This window comes from Balaenoptera borealis (assembly GCF_965194805.1).
Source record: "Balaenoptera borealis genome assembly, chromosome: 5".
NCBI lineage: Eukaryota > Metazoa > Chordata > Mammalia > Artiodactyla > Balaenopteridae > Balaenoptera > Balaenoptera borealis.
The window spans coordinates 104,899,771-104,921,058 of NC_138862.1; the positions used below are offsets into that span (position 1 = coordinate 104,899,771).

At 39.8% G+C, this 21,288-nt stretch overlaps 1 long non-coding RNA gene and 1 pseudogene across 3 annotated transcripts in view; one reads left to right on the plus strand and one right to left on the minus strand.

The window, feature by feature from the left end:
• Positions 1 to 9,553: 9,553 nt before the first annotated feature.
• The window catches only part of LOC309629757 (ADP-ribosylation factor-like protein 5A pseudogene), a 34,146-nt pseudogene continuing 22,411 nt past the window's right edge, over positions 9,554 to 21,288 (minus strand). The window contains exon 3 of one of the 2 annotated variants that reach the window (XR_014249494.1): positions 9,554 to 11,130. The product of XR_014249494.1 is annotated as an ADP-ribosylation factor-like protein 5A pseudogene (transcript). The remainder of the gene's footprint in view (positions 11,131 to 21,288) is intronic. The other variant, XR_014249495.1, reaches the window with a different exon arrangement.
• On the plus strand, positions 11,129 to 19,581 carry LOC309629823. Its single transcript, XR_014245244.1, has 2 exons — positions 11,129 to 14,870; positions 15,302 to 19,581. It is a non-coding gene; the product is annotated as an uncharacterized lncRNA (long non-coding RNA).

Sequence of the window (21,288 nt, forward strand, 5' to 3'; positions counted from 1 at the left end):
AGGGCTAGTGGACCTCTAGTGTTTTGGGCAGCCCAGCATCCAGAGCTTCCTTCAGTGAAACACCCCTCCTCTAAAATGTGCATGCAGTCTGTGGGGCTGCTAATCACATCTCCTCATGTACACCTCAAGCGGGGTGCATCCGTGTGACCCTACTTCTAGATCAGTTAAACTCCTGGTCACACTTACTGGACACTTGCTATTTGCCAGGAACTATTTTTAGGGCTTCACATATATTAATTCATTTAATCCTCAGAACAACTCCATGAAGCAGGTACATCTTACAGATGAGCAAACGGAGGGAAAGAGAGTTCAGTGACTTGCTGAGGGTCACGCAGCTAGGAAGAGGCAAAGTCAGATTTGAACTTGTGTAGTCTGGTTCTTGTTGGCCGCAGGCGAGAGAGAGGGGAAGAGAGAGAGAGAGAAAGAGAGAAAGAAAGAGAGGGAGAGAGAGAGAGAGAGAGAGGGAGAGGTTATTTCAGCTTTTCCAGCCTGTAAAGTAAAAGCAGGCAAGAAAAGAAGGGGTTGGTAGATGTTGAATGAGTCACCTACGATGTCTGCCAAATCTGTTTGGTCAGTTTTCTCTTTCTCTCTTTCTCTGTTATGTTTCTTTGTGCATGACTCAAACAGTTCTCCAATGTCAGACTCATTGCTTCACGAGCCTTCATCTTTGAGAAGGCTTGCAATTTTATTTTGCAATTGATTTCATTGTAGTCTTCCTAGTCACGGGTGTCACCTGAAAATGGCAGATACATTTACGGTTTCTGACAACTGATGACAGATTGACCTCAACCTTTGATTGATGGCTGGTACGGATACTAGACTGTTTCGGGAGGGATGTTTGAGTGAGGGGTGATTTAAAGAAATGGGCAGCTCAGGAGGGTATATTTTATATTGTAAGATATTTGCTTTCCTACATAACCTGTTATCCCATGTTCTTGTATAATGAGTACTAGGATCACGAGAACCCCTTGAACACAGCACAGTGTGGCCTAACCCTTGTTTCCCTCCTCAACTGCCTTGAGGCTGTGCAAAGAATATGGGTAACATTAACAATATGACGACAAGAAGAACCTGTAGGTCTGAGGCCCACTGAGCTCCCAGGCTCGTGCCTTCCTCTGTGTTCTGTTTCCCCTCTGTCCATGGCTGGGGCTGATGTCCATCAAAGTCCTTCAGTGTCAGCATAGATATGGCCCTTCCTAACCCACCGCTGCTGCATCACAGAACCTGAGCGCTGTCGCAGCCCCACTTCTGACTTACCTGGGGAGCCTCTGGTGTTGATGTTGACAAGAGGTGTCTGTCCAGCTGCTGGCGCTGTCTCTCTAGTGAAGAAGACCCCCTCTACTAAATGTTTCACAACTCTTTTCTTAAATCCTGAAATAGTGACACTAATCCCTCGGCCCTCCTGCAACTCCCTGAAGATTCCGAGACAATTTCTCTCTGGGTCGACATGGATGAAATGTGGGTGGGATCAGACAGCATCTCACCCTCTATTAAAAGATAATTAAAATTAAAATCACACTACACATGCCACATACACACACATAAATCTTGTGTGTGTGTGTGTGTGTGTGTGGCGTGATTTTAATTTTAATTATCATTTATCTATGTATATATATTTTATATTATATTTAAACATAAATATAATATATCATATTTATACAAATGTATATATACATTGTTAATGTACATATATATGTTAAAGATTTTATTTATTTTTTTTAAAAAATTATTTATTTATTTTTGGCTGCGCTGGGTCTTCGTTGCAGTGCACGGGCTTCTCATTGCAGTGGTTTCTCTTGTTGCGGAGCACAGGCTCTAGGCGCGCGGGTTTCAGTAGTTGTGGCACGCAGGCTCAGTAGTTGTGGCTCACGGGCTCTAGAGCACAGGCTCAGTAGTTGTGGCATGTGGGCTTAGTTGCTCCGTGGCATGTGGGATCTTCCCTTACCAGGGCTCAAACCCGTGTCCCCTGCATTGGCAGGCGGATTCTTAACCACTGAGCCACCAGGAGAGCCCTAAAGATTTTATTTGACTAATTAATCAATTAAGGAACCAGGTAAACATTGTAATTTGAAGAAGAGACATATTTATAAATCAGAAATACTGAAATGAATGTGTAAATGGAAGCAAACTGATTTTTCCACAGGGGCTAGGGAAATCAATTGGACCTCTACCAGACAGGACAGAATTCTCACATCTATGTGAATCATCTTGCATTGCTATCAATTACTTACAACTGAAAAAGTTGTAAAATAGCTCAAAGGCAATGAAAGATTAGAATCACATAACCTGAGGGCTGTCCTCTAGACAATGCCTACTTCTCCAGGAAAGCACCTCCACGGCCTCTCTTTTCCTTAGGCACCATTTACATGGGGGTAGCTTAAATGCCAGGGTTTCTGGGATTAATATTAACTCCAACGCTTCTTTTTCCTTGTTTCTCTCAGGGTTATTTGGTCCTTATGTAAACAGGGCTCCTGGAGGCCTGCACGGCCTGCCAGGGTTCCAGTATGGGGTGCAGAAGTCAGGCCTCCTCTGGGACCCTCCCCTTGTCATAATGACAAATGCTTCATTTGTATTGCTATAAGGGGCAGGGGTGGGAGAGGGGAGGTTGAAGCTCGAAGATTGGTACGGGGAAGTTGCAGGAAAGACAGAATAGGATCAAGTTGTGAAGTGCCTTCTGTGCTGTGCTAAGGATTTCAATCTTGACTTCAAAGGCAATGGAGAACAACCACAGCCATTTTTTAAATTATTATTATTTTTTTATTTTTTAATAGATCTTTACTGGAGTATAATTCCACAAGATGAGACATGCCATCTCTGCATTTCACCTCCCGCCTCCTATCTCCTGACACATCTTCAGTTTCCTTACTGTGGTGTGTCTTTCATACCCCCTCCAGTTATCTAAGGGCAATCCAGCCCTGGTCACTTCACTGACCTATTCAAAAGACTGTGGTTGTATATATGCATTCACCACAGTGAGGAAACTGAAGATGTGTCAGGAGATAGGAGGGGGAGGTGAAACGCAGAGATGGCATGTCTCATCTTGTGGAATTGCCTTGAATAAATGACTTTTAGAGAATTTTCTGCCCATCACAAAGAGACACCTTTCACTCTTCTCCTTAAAATGTCTCCAGACTGTCCCGCTATCACTTCCTGGCTCCTTGGGGTTTTCTTTCTCCAATAGCTGCTAAGCTAGGAGAACATTCAGCCACCAACCTTTGTCCAACACCGACTCACTCATGTCTGCACTGCTTAACACCTTGGAACCACCCATGAGGAGGGCACAGCAGCAATGACTGCATTTTATGGAGGAGAAGCAGCCTTGTGGAGGGCTTGACTGAATGGCCTAGGGTCACCCAGCTGGTAAGTTGTCTGGCCCGAGTTGGAAGCCAGGTCTCTGGAACTCCGCCTGCTCTTGCTGGGTACCACACATTCTCCCTTACATTCTGGTCCCAAGTCTCTTCTTCTATTCATAGAAAAATGGGAGCAGGTGGATGTTACATGGGATAGTCATCATTTTCTCTCTCAGTTCTAAAATTCCGGGCAGCTTTTCTAGTTTTATTTGCAATTCCACAGAGACATTTAGCAGGTTTGTAAGTTGCATCCTAGCTCACTCATTTTAGAAAATGAATTTTTATATTCACTCTCAAGCTGGTCATCTGTTTTTTTCAGAAGCTGCTGTCTCCCAAGGTGCAGAATCTGAAATGACAATCAGCATCTTAAGAGAGATGAAGGTGAAGAATAGACTAAAAAAGGAATAATTGTTCTGTTGGTCATTTGGCCAAGGAGTAAGACAAGTATCAATTATAAATAACTTTTAACTCATTGAGTTGACTTTTCTCTTATAAGCAAGATAAAACTCAAATTGAAGATGGCTAGAAAGAAGATAAATTTTAATTTCCAGAAAGGCCCCTTCAGCCATCGCACAGGTAACAGAGGGGTTCCCAGCTAGTTATCTCTGGCTCTTGACGATATTAGCTGCAATTAGAGATCCTCCGAAAGCCTCAAAAAATGGCCTTTTTAAAAGTTCATTTTATCAAGTGGGAGTGTCTTGTATTCTCTGGGGTCCTGTTGAAACTTTTATAATTAACTGACATGACAAGATAAAGATACTAACTCAGATGGCTTCCGTTTTTCCTTTTGCCTTGTTTTACCAGGAGAATTTTATTCTTCCATAGTGTGTGAGTAAAAAACCAGAAGTTTGGGCATCTGGGAAGACAGCCAAGAAATGTCACCCCGTGAAAAAACAAAAACCATGGGAATAAAAATGATGACATTAACTAACTTCTGAGGAAATAACACATTTAAGTGATGCTGGGTAAGTGAGAAGCATTAGACCAGAGCAAGATTCCTCAAAGTGAATTGTAAATAGAAACCTACTAGAAAGAAAGAGTTCCATGGCCAAATAATTTCTGCAAATACTAATTTAAATCTTGTTGAAACACATTCTTTATTGTAGCACTTCTCAGAACTGTTAATATGTTAATGTACATGGTGAAGAGAAGCTATAGTGGTAGGTATTTGCCAAATATGTTTTATCACAGAATCTTTTTTTTTTTTTTTGGTAAAGAAACCTACTTTGGCAAACTCCATACTAGAATGTTTTGGTTTTTTTTTGTTTGTTTTTTTTTTTTACCATAGAAAACATGTATAATTTATTAGATGGACTTAAAAATCAACACAAATCAGTTTTAGGCACTTGTTGAATACAGACTACGGGAATTTTCTACCAAAGAAGACAATATCTAGCAGGCAAGACCATAAAGATTCAAACTTTAGTTTTCAGAACAATACACAAGGGCTAGACATTCGATAAGAAATATTGCATAATTAATCCAACTGTATCCTGTTACAATTTCTTCACAATCCCACACACGATTTTAGGATTTAAAAGAAGCAGTCACTTTTTAGCATCCAAGGTTTATAAATTCTCTCTTTCTTTCCTTTACTCCACCATGCTGGTCTTAAAATTATCGTACATTCTTTGAGGGAGCATGATATAGAAGTTTTATTTTTTGTATAAGTGGAACTTTAAAAAAGTATTGTCTATATTATGTCTGCATCTATAGTGTCAATACATGGTGAATGATAATTTTGATGTTTTTTAAAGTCCATTCCAACAGGTTTATTTTGTAAAGATAGGCTTCTCATTACTAATTCCTTTAGACAGCTAGTGTTTATCTTTGTCCTTTAAGTAAACATGAGGGGAAAAAATGGAATGTGCTCTACGGTTTTAAGGATGTGGGAACTAAAAATAGAACTACCATACGACCCAGCAATCCCACTACTGGGCATATACCCTGAGAAAACCATAATTCAAAAAGAGTCATGTACCAAAATGTTCATTGCAGCTCTAGTTACAATAGCCAGGACATGGAAGCAACCTAAGTGTCCATCATCGGATGAATGGATAAAGAGGATGTGTCACATATATACAATGGAATATTACTCAGCCATAAAAAGAAATGAAATGGAGGTATTTGTAATGAGGTGGATGGAGTTAGAGTCTGTCATACAGAGTGAAGTAAGTCAGAAAGAGGAAAACAAATACAGTATGCTAACACATATATATGGAATCTAAGGAAAAAAAAAGAAAAGGTCATGAAGAACCTAGTGGCAAGACGGGAATAAAGACACAGACCTACTAGAGAATGGACTTGAGGATATGGGGAGGGGGAGGGATGAGATGTGACAGGGTGAGAGAGTGTCATGGACGTATATACACTACCAAATGTAAAATAGATAGCTAGTGGGAAGCAGCCGCATAGCACAGGGAGATCAGCTCGGTGCTTTGTGACCGCCTAGAGGGGTGGGATAGGGAGGGTGGGAGGGAGGGAGATGCAAGAGGGAAGAGATATGGGAACATATGTATATGTATAACTGATTCACTTTGTTATAAAGCAGAAACTAACACACCATTGTAAAGCAATTATACTTCGATAAAGATGTTTTAAAAAAAAAAAAAGGATGTGGGGATGCCTTCAGGTTAAACACTACATATGAATTTGGTTTGGCATCTTTTATTCCTCAGAACGTAACTCATGTTTGGTAATGGGAAGATAATACACATATAACTTAATCCCTTTCACGTCTAACTAGTAGCTCAAGGAGTTGGCAGTCTAAGTAGTTCACTTATCTTTCTGAATCTACCTTTCAGTGTGAGAAGCTAAAATTAAGAAGTATTAAAATGTTAAATAGGGTATAATTTAAAGGACTCTACTACTGGTATGTATTTATGTGCTGTGCACAAAGCAAGCCAGTCTTGTAAGGTACTCAACAACTCTGATAATACTCTCTAATGAGCAAAGTGCAGATCAATGAATAAAGCCAGTGGCGGATAGCACAGAACCAGAGAACCAACTTAGAAACTAGTAGTTTGGAGAACAGTGGATATGGGTAAAGTCTAGAATATCTCCAGGACCAAGACAACGTATCTTCGTTGATGGGCAATGAAGATACAGGAGAGCAGGGGATGGCTGAGCTATGGGAAAGCCAATCCTGAAGCAAGAAGTTCCAGATTATATTTGGAGAGTGGGAGGGTTCAAAGTTAAGTCATGCAAAGAAACCTTGTCTCTACCCAGCCTTGAAAGATGGATTGATTCCAGGATACGACTGGGTAACTGAGAGAAGATGACTCCAAAGTTCACAGATAATCTGGGATGTGCTACTACCCCCTATATACAAAGTAGAACACACTACAGATATATTCCCAAAAATGCCTGCAGAGAAAACTAGAAAGCCGTCTACAGTTTTTCTATGTGCACTAATATAAACAAATTTTGAGGTCTGTACTGTATGTGGTTGTTGTAGTCACAGCAAGAGATGTAAAGTGCCTGTGAGAGGGGACAACAGAATCCCATTTCTAGACATCTTAATACTATACACTCAGACAGAAAAGAAAAGAACATCTCAGGGACTTCCGGCCCTTCCTCAGTGCCCTGCACTTCTCTGTGATCTCACTGTCACTACCTACTAGGCACTTCTTGAAGACCAGAAAACAGAAACTCTTTTCTATTCCATGCCACGCATCTAAAATCACTTTACCTGCATTAAAAATGCCAGACAGCAGTGCTGAAACACTTTTTTATTCTTAAGGCAAAATGTCATATTCCCTACTCACTTTCCCCTGCCTCCCAAACTACCTGCCTTCAATGTATTCTTTGCCCATCCATGAGGGCCAAAGAAGATAGAACTGAAAAATTTCAAACAAGAATCCTTATTAGACTGTGTAAGATATACTTCCTAAATGCAATATGACAAAATTAAACATATTTAAATGCATATAGCAATATGGTTACTTTTACCAAGATATTAAGAGAAGTTATACAACTTTCAAAATTAGTATCAAACATAGGATATTTAAATCCAGCCACACGTACAGAGGTATGAAGCTTTGTTCTTTTCAAAGCTGAGCATAATAACCCTAAATAAAATGTTTGTTTACACCCAAAAGTAGCATATTAAAAAACCAAAAGCATTGCCCTTTGCTTAATTCCACTTAAAAACAACTACATATAAATCACCAATATGACTATTCATGAGGCTCTCCATGTTTTATGGAAGTAATACTGTTACAATGATTTCAATGTATTTTCGTACACAAATTAAAAAAATTTTTCCCATTGTAATTTTGGTTTTATGCACAAGTATAAATGTACCACCTTTTTTCTAATGCTTGGCCTGGAGGGTAGAATATAACAAAAGAAGCATGTTTCATAAATGTGGTAAAAGATTTCATGCATTCTCATGATGCTATGTCAATCACTAAACCAACTGTAACAACGTAGTACATGCTTTAAACATCCAATTAAGAATAAATTTTGGCTAACACCTTGATGACAAGGGAATGTGCTGGTATATTGTTGAACTGATGTGGCAGCAATTCAAGGGACTAAACCATGGTTATTCCAATTAAAAGACAAAAAGGATAAAAGTTGTGGATTTGCTGGGCTACTTTACAGAATATTTGTCTCTGATGACACTGCAACATCTACAAAATAGATTTGGGTTTTTAATATACAAGTAATTTCTTACAGTGATTTGAAAAAGTATGAGGACATATGAACAAATAAAGCTTAGTAATTTAGGATTTACTTTTGTAAAAGCAAGTTGACAAATATTAAAATGTTATACTTGCATTTTGAACAGTATAATATAAATATAAAACACAAAACATCTAATTTTAAACGCTGATTTCCCATGCCTGACTTGGATTTATATAACGAGCATTTTATATTTTATAGAAAGGAACTTTCAAAGTTTTGTCAATACTTATAGTATGTACTATTATTTCTCATCAAAATCTTTGAAATCTAAAAGGTTGGTATTAAAAGTAGTTTTTTTTTTTTCTTGAATATTCTAAAACATGCCAGTTTGGGATTAGTCACCAGATTTTCAGGGCATGAAAGATATATCAACAGAGTACCCAAGAATATGTTTTAACACATTTAGGATGTTTGTTTACATTTATAACAGAAATACCTTAGACTTTCAGATGCTGGAAAAAAAAAAAAAACTAGCAAACATAAAAGGTTTTGGGGCCAAGTTACTTCTTAGTAAAAATAATACATTATGTTGATCAATATTTAAACCAAATTCTTAAAAGCATTACAAAGGATTTGTATTTTGTAATTGTCAAACAATGCATTCATGTGGTTTAAGATGATAGAGGAAAACTTACAGACACACACAAAAAAAACCCAAACTATTCCAACTCCTAAGTGAAGAAATAAGAAATTTTCAAATTAAGAAATTATCTTTGTTGCTCAGAAAATATGCTTTACTTTTCATCTCAAATTGACTTTTAAATGCTTGACATACAATTTAATATCTAAGAAGACTGTAGCTAAATTATTTGATAATATTTATAGTGTGATACTTCTCTGGGTAGACGTATTTCACGCAACAGTTTCCAATTAATGCTGAAAAAAAATCACTTGATAATTTTAATCACAATTAACGATTGACCGAAAATAGATTAACAATTTACTCAGTAAATTTAGATGGCATGAGGTCCAGTAAAGGAGCAATCTGGTGACTGCTCAATGTGCAATTCTGCCCATTAGTAATACTAAGTCAAGAATATGACAGATATTTCACTCAGCTGGACTATATGTTTCCATGTATGTGATTTGGTCAACAAAAAATTAGGTATACAATGTCAAGCTTTTTCCTTTCTTTTTTTTCTTTCTTAAGAGCAGCTCAGTGATCTGGGGGTTGGTTAGTATGATATGGAGAACATAGGGGAAGTACAAAATGGCACTTCCACCAATGCCAGTACTCATCTCATTATGGTTATAACTAAGGATATTATTAATTTTTGTGTTATTTCCTTTTTTAAGAACATAAATCAAAGCCATTAACTCGAATTTGAGGTATATACACAATACCTACACAACCCTATGCAAAATACTTTTGATAATAAAGCTCTTAAACTTAAAAATATCCTCCTCTCCCTTTGTACTTACCACAGGCTACACAATGTCCTGAGATGATTCTTTATGAGAAAAATGTCCATCACAGCTTTAAGACCTTGCTTTGGAAGGAACTAATGAGAAAGCAGATGGAAAGGTGAGACTTCATCTTTGTTTTCAAATAAGTGGTCTTAATTTTTCTTCATATAGAAAAAGTTTAACTGTTTAAATCAGTTTATTATAAATATATCTAAACCATTAATTTTTGCAGCTTTCAGGTAAAGTCCAGCACTTCATTTATACAAAGTCTATGAGAATAGGTCAGTAGAGATCATCTAATCTTAAATCGTGACATCATCCATTCAAGTCCTTGGCATAATCCCTCGCCAGTAAGAGCGCAGCAGGCCTGGACATGCCACTGGTGATCTTTAATAGAAGTTAGTTTCAAAAACTGGGAGATTTCTGCTACAGTCTTGCATTCTTTAACATCTTGTTTATTAGCAAAGATCAGCAATCCAGCTTTCCTTAGGTCCTCATGGGCTAACATTTTATAGAATTCTTCTCTAGTTACAGAAATCCTTTCTCTCTCTGTACTGTCCACAGCAACTATTACAAACTCTGTGTTAGTATAGTAAGTGTTCCACGAAGAACGAAGAGATTCTTGGCCACCAATAGCCCACATTAGAAAACGTGTATTATTAATCACTATCTCTTCTACATTACTTCCTATTGTTGGGGACGTATGTACAACTTCATTCATAGAACATTGGTAAAGGATGGTAGTTTTTCCCGCATTATCCAGCCCAACAACGATAACATTGTGCTCCTGGTAATTGAACAGTCTCCATATCCTGGTGAAGAGAATTCCCATTCTCGGCAGCGGACCCCCCTCCAGCCACCCCTGCCGCCTGGCCTCCCCCGGCTCAGGCTCAAGGGGAGGAGAGAGACGCGCCGGAGCCTCGGTCTCTGCCGCCGCTGCTCCCGCGATGGCCGTCGGCCCGCTTCCTAGGAACCGGAGGGAGGCCGAAGCCCAGGCCGCCCTGCCGTGCGCGAGGACCCGCCGCTGCCGCCGCGGCTCCCGCCTGGCTCGCGGACATCGCCGCCGCGTGGAATGTTTTTTAAAATTTCAACAAGGGATTCTGATTATCTGCTTGCATATATTTCTACAAATAAATTTATTTACACAAATAAGTTGATACAAAAAATTTATTTACACAAATGAATTGTAACATACCTCAGTATGTGCTGTGATTACAGAGAAGGAGAACTGAAGAAGAGAACTGGGTAGTAGGAATAATTTGTCTCAGGCTCACCAAACATTTCTCTGTAGTTGGGGGTGTTATTTGCTAGGGCTGCCATAACAATGTATTGTAGACTGGGTGGCTTAAACAACAGAAATTTATTTTCTCGTAGCTCTGGAAGCTACAAGTCCAAGGTCAGGGTATCAGCAGGGTTGGTTACTTCTGAGGCCTCTCTCCTTGGCTTGCAAACGTCTTCTTTCCCTCTGTGTCCTCACATGGTCTTCCCTCTGTGCTTGTTTGTGTCCTAACCGCCTCTTCTCATAAGGACACGAGTCGTACTGGAATAGAGCAGCTGTAATGACTTCATTTTACCTTAATTACCTCTTTAAAGGCTTCCCCTTCAAATGCAGTCACCTACTGAGGGTTAGGACTTCAACACATGAATTTTGAGAGGGCGCAATTCAGCTCCTAATAGTGGTCTGGAAACATAAATTACCAAGAGCTCACTACACAGCCTACAGAGATCATACCATTCTTTGCACTCCAACCCAATCCTTTTTAAAAAATTTTTCTTGGAGTATAGTTGATTTACATTGTTGTGTTAGTTTCAGGTGTACAGCAAAGTGAATCAGTTATACATATACATATATCCTGTCTTTTCCAGGATTCTTTTCCCATATAGGTTATAACAGAGTATTGAGTATACCCCAATCCTTCTTGAGCAGCCTTCTGAACCTGAGATGGTTTCCCCAAGGATGTTCCAACTGGGAGGAACCAGACTCACAGCCAGACACAGCCTCTTTGACCATTATACTTCCCAAGAAACTTAATATGCATCAGCTTGATGGTTTGTGAACTAATCTCTTGAAAGTTTGGCTGAGGTGACTCTGTTTCCCTAGCCCTGATCACACCTAATTGGATGGATAAAATGTGGTTTTTAAACTAACAAAGCTGAGGACGAGATATTGCCCTTGTGGTGCCTCTACCAAGGGAGCCGAGGGAAAGGAATGATCTCTGATAGGAGGTCACGTATGCAGAGGGACTCTGTATAATAATGGCTCACGTGTCCTGAACAGCGTTGGGCATTTCACATCAGTATCATCTCATCTATTGCTTATAACATCTCTTTGAGATAAAGGTACTATTATTCCATCTAGATTGTAGATGAGGAAATGGAATTCTAAAGAAGGCATTTATTACAAACAAATAGAGAATAATTTGAAGGGAATAATCAAACAAGTAGTGAATAATCCTATGCTCTTAGCTATCATCCCACATACAGTTTGTATGCTCTCACTTGATTTTGTAAAGGAGCAGAAACTGTTTTTCTACCCTCTTAGGTACTGTAACTAGGGCCTGTGATTTAAACTGAAAAAAGAGGACTTCCCTGACAGTCCAGTGGTTAAGACTCCATGCTCCCAATGCAGGGGGCATAGGTTAGATCCCTGGTCGGGGAACTAAGATCCTGCATGCCACACGGTGCTGCCTAAAAACAAACAAACAAACAATCAAACCTGAAAAAAGACAGAATAGCAGGAGAAAAGGCAAACAGATTTTATTAATATATTTATGTGCATGGGGGCTTCACAGAAAAGAAGTGAAAACTGAAAGACATGGTTAGATTTGGGGCCTTATATATCATTTTAACAAAGGGTGATGAATTGTGAAGAAGTGATTAGATAAAGGAAATGAGGGTTGGAGCTCCTGGGACAGGGGGTAAACTGTGGGAAGTTGACTAGGAACTGGATGGTAGATAGGGTTGTTTAGGAAGATTTGTTATGCTGACTCTATGACTCCTGGTGCCCTCTACAGTGATTAAGCTAGTTCTCTTCCTGCTTCGGGAGAGAGGAACACTTTTACAAATGGAAACTTATGTCACCTTTATGAAAGGAAATATACGCCCTGGTTTTGGCAGAAAGGGAAAGGGCAGAGAGCTAGCTTTTCCTGTGTCTGCTGTTCCTCAATTGCCTTTAACTTAAAATAATCAAAATAATACTATGCCAAAGTGGCGTTTTGGGGGATGACGTATTTGGATCCCCTTCAGGTTCTACAACACTTAGAGTTGAGGGAAATAAAGGCAGGAATTGTCCAGGGTTACAAGGTTAGGAAGCAGAAACTAGATAATAAGCTGATCTCTCTGACTTCAAAACCACTAGTATATGTACCATATAAATAGAATTTTTAAAAATAAACTTTTAATTTTAGAACAGTTTTAGATTCACAGAAAAACTGCAAAGAAGGTACAGAGAGTTCTTAAATACTCTGTATCCCTATCATGAAAGTCTTAACATCAGCATGGGACATTTGTTACAAAGAGGGTTCTTAGCAAGTGACTAGACTGAGGCACTGAGAGGAGAGAGGAAGTTTAGAAACTGAAGACTAAGGTGGAAGAGGAGTTGGATTCCGTGAATTCTAAGGTCCCTTCTCACGTTGAAACCAGGGATCTGGCGTCCGCAGGTAGAAAACTAAGACAGGCTTTCCTCCTGTATCAACTTTACTTCTTTAATTGCTCATTTCAAGCTAAAGCATTAAACAGAATCCTGATTCCTAGCCCCTGGAGGCATTTCTTTGGCTAGAGTCACTGATTTAATGAAGATATAAACATTTCTTGTGGGAACAGATCCCAGCTCATTGCTTTGTCCACACTTGCTTCTATGAAGAAGCTCTGTCCTGTTTCTTCTCTTCTCCACTGTGTTTTCTACTGTTTTTCTGGCTCTTTGCACCCAGTTGTGGTGAGATAAACAACAGTAAAAAGTTTTTTCTTGATTCTCCTGGAGCATTTTAGTAAATACAGGTGGGAACTCACTCAGTACACAATCCTCTTTTTGGCCAAAGCAGTACCCATTTCTGCATTTATCTTAGGGTGAAAGTCAGAGTTTGGAAAATTTTATTCTTGCTTTGTGAACTTGAGAAAAATCACAGTTCATTATTTGTATCTTTGGTCATTTGCCACAAAACAAAACTTTTTTGTGAAATTTATGCCTGCTAATACTTTTGGTTTTTTAAAGGTTTTAAAATTAAATCCTATGTGTTAATTCAATCACACTAAATATTTACTGTAGCTTGTTGCACTATTTCCTCTTTTTTTTTTTTTTTGACAAAGTACCCTAACTTTCTTCTATTTAACAGTTAACTTTTGCAGGTTAGCCACTTGTCCATTCACAATAGGCATCTGTAATATATTAATTATTGCCTCCAGGTGGAAAAGGAAAAATCTAGGAAGATATCATCATGCCTCAATTTGTCTTGCACTCATTTCCCCTCCTTGAAAATGGAGAGAACTAAGGCTATTCTTCTATCAATTTTTCCATGTTTTTCTGTAGCCCCATTTAAGAAAAAAACCTTTCATTTTATGTGTTGTCAGTCCCCTTGGGTTCACTTACATCAGCTTTGGCTGGGTTGATGTTTAAAACATTTTTAGAAAGGATAAATAATTTATTTGAAAGCTGGTGGAGAAAGGCACTTAAAAAAATTAGACCAAGTGAGTGGATTTGAAAGAAAAAATGTTACTGGGAACCAAAATATATGGCTTAAAAAGGCGGGAGAGAGCTCTATTTCAAAAGAAAAAGTAAATGTCATTTAAGTGTTACCTTCATATTACATATTATTCTGTGAATCTTCAGTGTATCCATACAGATGTAAATATGTCTGAATTAGTAAACATATCTTTAAAAATATTGGCTTAAAGAAATGCTCCTAAGTTTCGATACTGTCTTGTGACTAATGTTTATATCACATTACAGTTGTGAACAGATTCACTAGCTCTTCAAATAAATATCATCCACGCCCCATTTCCACAAGTTCTCTAGGATTTTGAAAAACTATCCTGCTTTATTTTTATTCTAGACTCTACCTTGATAATGTCTAGAACTGATTCTGTCATATTTAAGAAAGTTTTCCAGTTTCTAGCAACAAGCCCTACCCTCAAAGTTTTCCAAAAAACATTCTTGTTGATACACCAGAAAAAACCCTGAGGTCCTGAAGGGATGATTTGTCCCAGCACACTCAGAAGAAAAGCTAGAGATAAAAACCAGGAGACTTGCTGGACTTTTAGTGAACAAATGACCCCCACTGGGCATCTGCTAGGCCCTCAGGGGACGCCACTGGGACTGGGAAACTGGAGGATGAACGCTGCCCCTTGCCCTTGAGAACTTGCCACTTAGTATATGTTCTCTTCTCATTTTAAGGTCATGGCTTTTGTCATACACTGTTTTGTTTTGTTTTTTTTCAATTTTTTTTTTTTTTTTTTTTTTTTTATATTTTTGAACCTCAAGTAATTTTCACTTTTTTTTTTTATATATTCCAGTTTACCAATATTTACCCTATGGTTTCTTCTGTTGCTCTTTTCTTCTTTTTTTTTTTTAAAATATTTTATTTATTTATTTATCTATGGCTGTGTTGGGTCTTCGCTCCTGCGCGAGGGCTTTCTCCAGTCGCGGCAAGTAGGGGCCACTCTTCATCGCGGTGCGCGAGCCTCTCACTATCGCGGCCTCTCTTGTTGCGGAGCACAGGCTCCAGACCCGCAGGCTCAGTAGTTGTGGCTCACGGGCCCAGTTGCTCCGCGGCATGTGGGATCCTCCCAGACCAGGGCGCGAACCCGTGTCCCCTGCATTGGCAGGCAGACTCTCAACCACTGCGCCACCAGGAAAGCCCTTTTTTCAATTTTTGAATTTTATTTTATTTATTTTTTTATACAGCAGGTTCTTATTAGTCATCCATTTTATACACGTCAGTGTATACATGTCAATCCCAATCTCCCAATTCATCCCACCACCCACACCGTCATACACTCTTTATTCAAAAAAAGTCCCAACGACCTGAAAAAGCATATCTATCTATCTAGATAGATAGATACATCTCTCTATATATCTGAGTCACTTTTCTGTACACCAGAAACTAACACACCATTGTAAATCATTGATACTTCAAAAACAAAAAAAACAAAAAAAAGTCCCAAAGATCAAAAAGGTTGAAAGGCAACTGAGTTTACTGTATTTTATAACCTGAGTGTCTGTGAAAGGATAAAAGATGTAGTCAAAATCCTTTCAGCTCAAGGTTTTGGCTGGAGCCTGGCAAAACAGGCGGGAGGGGGAGCTGGTCTGTAGCTATCCTTTCCCCTTTTTGCCTCCCACAAGACATATAGCGTCCTCCAGCATGCCCTCTCCTTCCCCCGACCAACTATGGCCAAGCCTGTCCTGAGTCCCCAGGCTCGAAGGTGTCAGCCCTGGACTGGGAACTGCTTCATTTGCCAGCCCTCCTGAGGCAGCAGATCCTACACTTGATAGAACTCCCTGGGTAGCCTTTTAAAAATATAGATTCCTGATGCTACACTAGATGTTCTGAATTAGATCTCCCTGGGATAGGGGCCTGGAAATCTACATAGTGAAAAGCTTGCCAGATGATTAGCCTGGTTTGAGGACCAGTGTTTCAAGGGATATTGCATTTAGGTATCAAAGGGATAAAGCTGGGACTTCCCTGGTGGTGCAGTGGTTAGGAATCCACCTGCCAATGCAGGGGACATGGGTTCGATCCCTGGTCTGGGAAGATCCCACATGCCGCGGAGCAACTAAGCTCATGTGCCACAACTACACTGAGCCTGCACTCTAAAGACCGCGAGCCACAACTACTGAGCCTGCGCGCCTAGAGCCCGGTCTCCGCAACAAGAGAAGCCACCGCAATGAGAAGCCCGCGCACCGCAGTGAAGAGTAGCCCCCGCTCGCCGCAACTAGAGAAAGCCGCATGCAGCAACAAAGACCCAACGCAGCCCCCCCCAAATTAATTAATTAATTAATTTTAAAAAAAGGGATAAAGCTGAGAAGGCATCTACCAGCTGTTCTGGCAGGGGCAGAGAAGGGAGATGTTCGTGGGACATTTAGCAGGGACAAATTTCTATGATATATGATTGCAAATTAAACTGATTTATAATAACAACAATAATAATAATACATCCACATGTTACAAAAAAGTCAAAACATAGGTTTGGATATAAAATGAAAAGTAACTCCCCCACCCTACTTTTAGGAGCTTGTCTATTCTGTACAGGACAGAGGTTCTCCTTTCTGACTGCAGTCTATGGAGATCTGAAGAAATACAGATGTCTGGCCCCTTTCCTAGAATTACTGAATCAAAAAGCCTAGGAATAGGAGCAGCTGTATTTTAAAAACTCTGTAGGTGATGCTGACCTATAGCTAGATTTGTGAGCCTACGGTTCATATGCTCCTTTAAATTATTACTTATGTATAAGGTTATCAGGTACTTTTTGCTGGGAGTCTTTATTTTTAACCTATGATCCCTCAAAATTCTGGCCTCTCATCTTGGTCTCTAGGGGGAATCCACACAAATCTGAGCAAGAACCTGCTTGCCCCACAATTGTTTTTGTACAACACTGAATCTTTTTGGCTCTAGAAGAAGCATTTGTGCAGGAAACATTTGTGAAAATGTGGTTGTGAAATCATGGTAATGGTAGCAACAGTAACATAAATCAGAGGAAAAGAAAAAAATTATCCATAAACCCTTCATCTACCCCTATAAATCAAACTACTTTCACTTTTGCCTGTGACTTTTTCTATCCTTGTAAGCATGGATACATAAACAATGGAAAAGTTGATGTGCCTCTCCAATCTACATTTGTATCTCCCTGAGATCCAACCAAAATAATGAGTTGGTATTTCCAGATGCTTAAGCAATTACCCCAAATTATCTGGTTTTGAACCTTCTAAAGAAATAAAGGGACTTCCCTGGCAGCACAGTGGTTAAGAATCCGCCTGCCAGTGCAGGGGACGTGGGTTCGATACCTGATCTGGGAACATCCCACGTGAGGTGGAGCAACTAAACCCGTGCGCCACAACTACTGAGCCTGCGCTCTAGAGCCCTCGAGCCACAACTACTGAAGCCCACGCACCTAGAGCCCGTGATCCGCAACAAGAGAAGCCACCGCAATGAGAAGCCTCAGCACTGCAACGAAGAGTAGCCCCCGCTCACTGCAACTAGAGAAAGCCCGCGCGCAGCAACGAAGACCCAACGCAGCCAAAAAAAAAAAAAAAAAAAAGAAAGAAATAAAAATACTTCTCAAACATCCTCTACCAGAAGCTAAAGGTGACAGTATTTTATTCTCAACTACCTACTTAAAATCCCCCAAGAATGTATTTTAAAGTTCTTTCAAAATAACATGTTTTCCAAAAGTTTCAAATCTACCTTTTTCTTTTATGAGACGCTAATAAGTGTCTAAATAACGATAAGGCGTTGGAGGCTTTGTCTTAGAGTGTGCGGTTCGGGTTATTTTTGGGCATTTATTTTCATATCTACACGTTTTATCTGCCTATAGTTCCCAACAGATGAAAATGACAATAAATATTTTTAAGACCCAGAATTTAATTTTTTCTTTATTGTTTGAAAGACTTAGTATCTCTCATAATTGGAGTCTGTGCAGTGTATTTATGTTTTATTATCCTTGGACATATGGCTAAGCAACTTTATAAAACCCCCAAGGCTTTTGAGTAATGTGAGCCTCTGTGATTCCCTCAGATTCTTTCTGGCGCTATCAATATTTCATTGTTTACCATTTGCTGCATGGTTTGGACCACTTCTGTCCTCCTCCCAACCCAATAAAATTCTGTAGTTTAAGCAGCAGCTTCAGGGAATGAGGGGGGCGAGGTTGGCTGGGGTCTTCTGAAACAGGGGGACAGGAACAGGCATCTAAACCTACTTTAAGATGAACCTTTTGGATTCTCAGGCCCACAAAAGAGAGTTTTCAGAGTTGGAGTTGAAATATAGGAGACTGGGCATTTTATATTTTCTGAAAGGAATCTTCTCTGATTCACGTGGAACTTCAGTGTTGCTGACATAAAACTGCGACCCTCAGAAAATCAAACTGCACACAAATACATTTAGGAATTTATAAGCATGTTCTTGGCACAGACTCTAAAAACAATAAGTGAGTTTAATTGGTTTTCTAAATTTATAGGGTACCTTTTTTCGGCTACTCGCCCAATAAAAAGTAGAATTTTTATTTTGAAGTTGCCTTTGGCAATCAATAAAAGCGTATTTTAATTTTCAGTGACTTGGATGGCCTTTGTCCCTGTGTACTACACAATGAGCACAGGCTACCTTTCTTGCTAGCAATAAGAAAGCTCTATTGTCATCCTCTGAATGCCACTCCTCATTAGAAGCAAATTGGCTTACAGCAAAGTGATTCAGTTATACATATACATACATCTATTCTTTTTCAGACTCTTTTCCCGTATAGGTTATTATGGAATATTAAGTAGAGTTCCCTGTGCTATACAGTAGGTCCTTGTTGATTATCTATATTATATATAGTAGTGTGTGTATGTATATATTGCTCTATACCTGAAGCTAACACAACATTGTAAATCAACTATACTCCAATATAAAATAAAAAAATTTTTAAATGTTAAGAAAAAAAAGAAAAAGAAAAAGAGAGAGATAAGGAGAAAAAAAAAAAAAAGCAAACTGGCTTGTCCCATGCTGCCTAGACTGGTACCTGTCTCCCCTAAGGCCCTTTTCTGTCTTGCGGGTCAGTGTTGTTGAATCCACCATGCATGTTGCTGTCATTGTGTACTAATGGCCTAAGTGCAGATAGGATACATGTTTATACTCAAGAATGATGGGTCCCCCATACTAGGGTTGGATGAATGGTAGTCACGCCTAGACACAGCTTAGTGTGATTATGCCATTAGGCATCTCATAGCCTTCTTCATCTGGGGAGTGGGGTGTTTCCCAGGGGAACTTGGATCCATTGTCTGATGCCCACTGCTTTATTCCCATTGATAACTCATTGTCTTTCTCTATTCTGTTTTGTAGCTTCCCATCCACATAAACAAGGCGAATATGTATCTGTGCATGGTACACTGTGGCGTGTTGGGCACGCCACTGCTATATTTGACTGTTATAACTGGAGACCTTTACAAGCATTTGATCATCAAGTTTTATTGTTACACAGCATGCCAGAAGCTATACAATACGTGGTCTAATGGCCCAGTAGGAAATATTTCCTGGAAATTCCTAACTTAATGATATCCTCTGTAGTAGATTTAACCTGAAATAAAAGAGCCAAAAGACACTGGAACATACTAGAGTTCCACTCAGTCATGGACAGTTGGTTCAGTTCATCATTATATCATACGACTAAAAAGTCTCCCAGAGCAATACCACTCAGGTTTGCAGATTTCCACTTGACCTTGTCGGATTCCAAAAGCTGAGGTGGTCTTGGCAAACACATGGCTTTACCCTTTCAGGCATCTGATATAATCGTGCTAATAAACAATATCCTTCTGTCGCTCCAAGCCTCCCTGAAGGCAACAATGCAATATTGGATTTCCCTTATTGCATAATCCATTTATTCTTTCCTTTACACCCAGCTACTATTTCTCCTTCTCTCCATTTGTCATTGATTTTTGATCCAAACTTTTCCACCTTTTGAAGGGATGTTAGGTTCAGTCACTGTGCTGGTCCAGATTTCTGGCAGTAGTACCAGTCTAGCAAGTGCCTCCCCCTTAGTCCACCCCTGTTCATATAGAGTATGGTCACATAGATACAGAACTAGTAGGCTATCTCTACCACTGGGCAACACAGCTGAATTCACTGTTAACTTGAATTTTGCCAGATAGAATAAAGACACAATGCAACCCATGAGGCCCTTAGGCATAAAGATTTAAAGGGTGTAGTTACAATTTCTTGTTTAGAGATCATCCCTGCTTCATCCTGCTTCTAGCACCCATAGTTGCAGCCTTGGTCCCAGAACCACTGCATCAGTTAGGAAAAAAGAAAGTTGGTGATGTGGGGAATAATTGTATAGTAGTACTAGCATCCTCTGCACACCCTCCCTCAACTCCCCTAGAGAAGCAGAGGAAATCTATTGAGTGAGGAGCCCTCCTTGGCCCCCTTCATGTTGAGTGTGAGCACACACTCAGGAAGGTATGTAAACCAGCCCTACATGCCTTTATCTCCCCCATTTTTTCAGTAAATGTTTCAATTGCCCATGCCAATTCTCTATCAAATCTCTACTCTGAAGATGATAAAAAACATGATTTGTCCATTTGATGTGGTATCTCTTTGCCCACTCTTGGACACTATGGGCTGTAAAGTGTGTTCCTTGGTCTGAAGAAATGTAACTCATTTCTTGGTCCAGACTGGTACAGTATCTTCTCCTCTACTCCTTTTACAGTGTTTTGAGCACTTGCATCTACCACTGGGTATGCAAAGCCCAATGTGAAGTAAGTGTCTATTTCTGTCAGGACCCATTTATAGCCTCCCGGGGCTACCGGCAGTGGCCCACTATAGTCTACTTGCCAGCTATGCTCGGGGGTCTTCTCCCTGGGAACCTGCCGCACAGCCATCTGTAGTCCCTGTCTTGTTGGCAGACAGGACAGTTCTGGTGGGCATTTTGTGCCTCTGTGGGTGAAGGAGAATTATGTCGACAATCAGCCCATCTCAGCATTGCTGCAGCTCCTCCCAGAGCCTCTTATTTCACGGACCCAGTTGAACACCTTGAGTGAGTGCACCAAGATACCCACTTGCTGGTTCCAATCACGGTCCGATCCGGGAAAGAGGTTGTCCTCCTGGGCATTGACATGTCCTATTTAATGCTCCCCTTAAATTCCCATAGTGATTTCCAT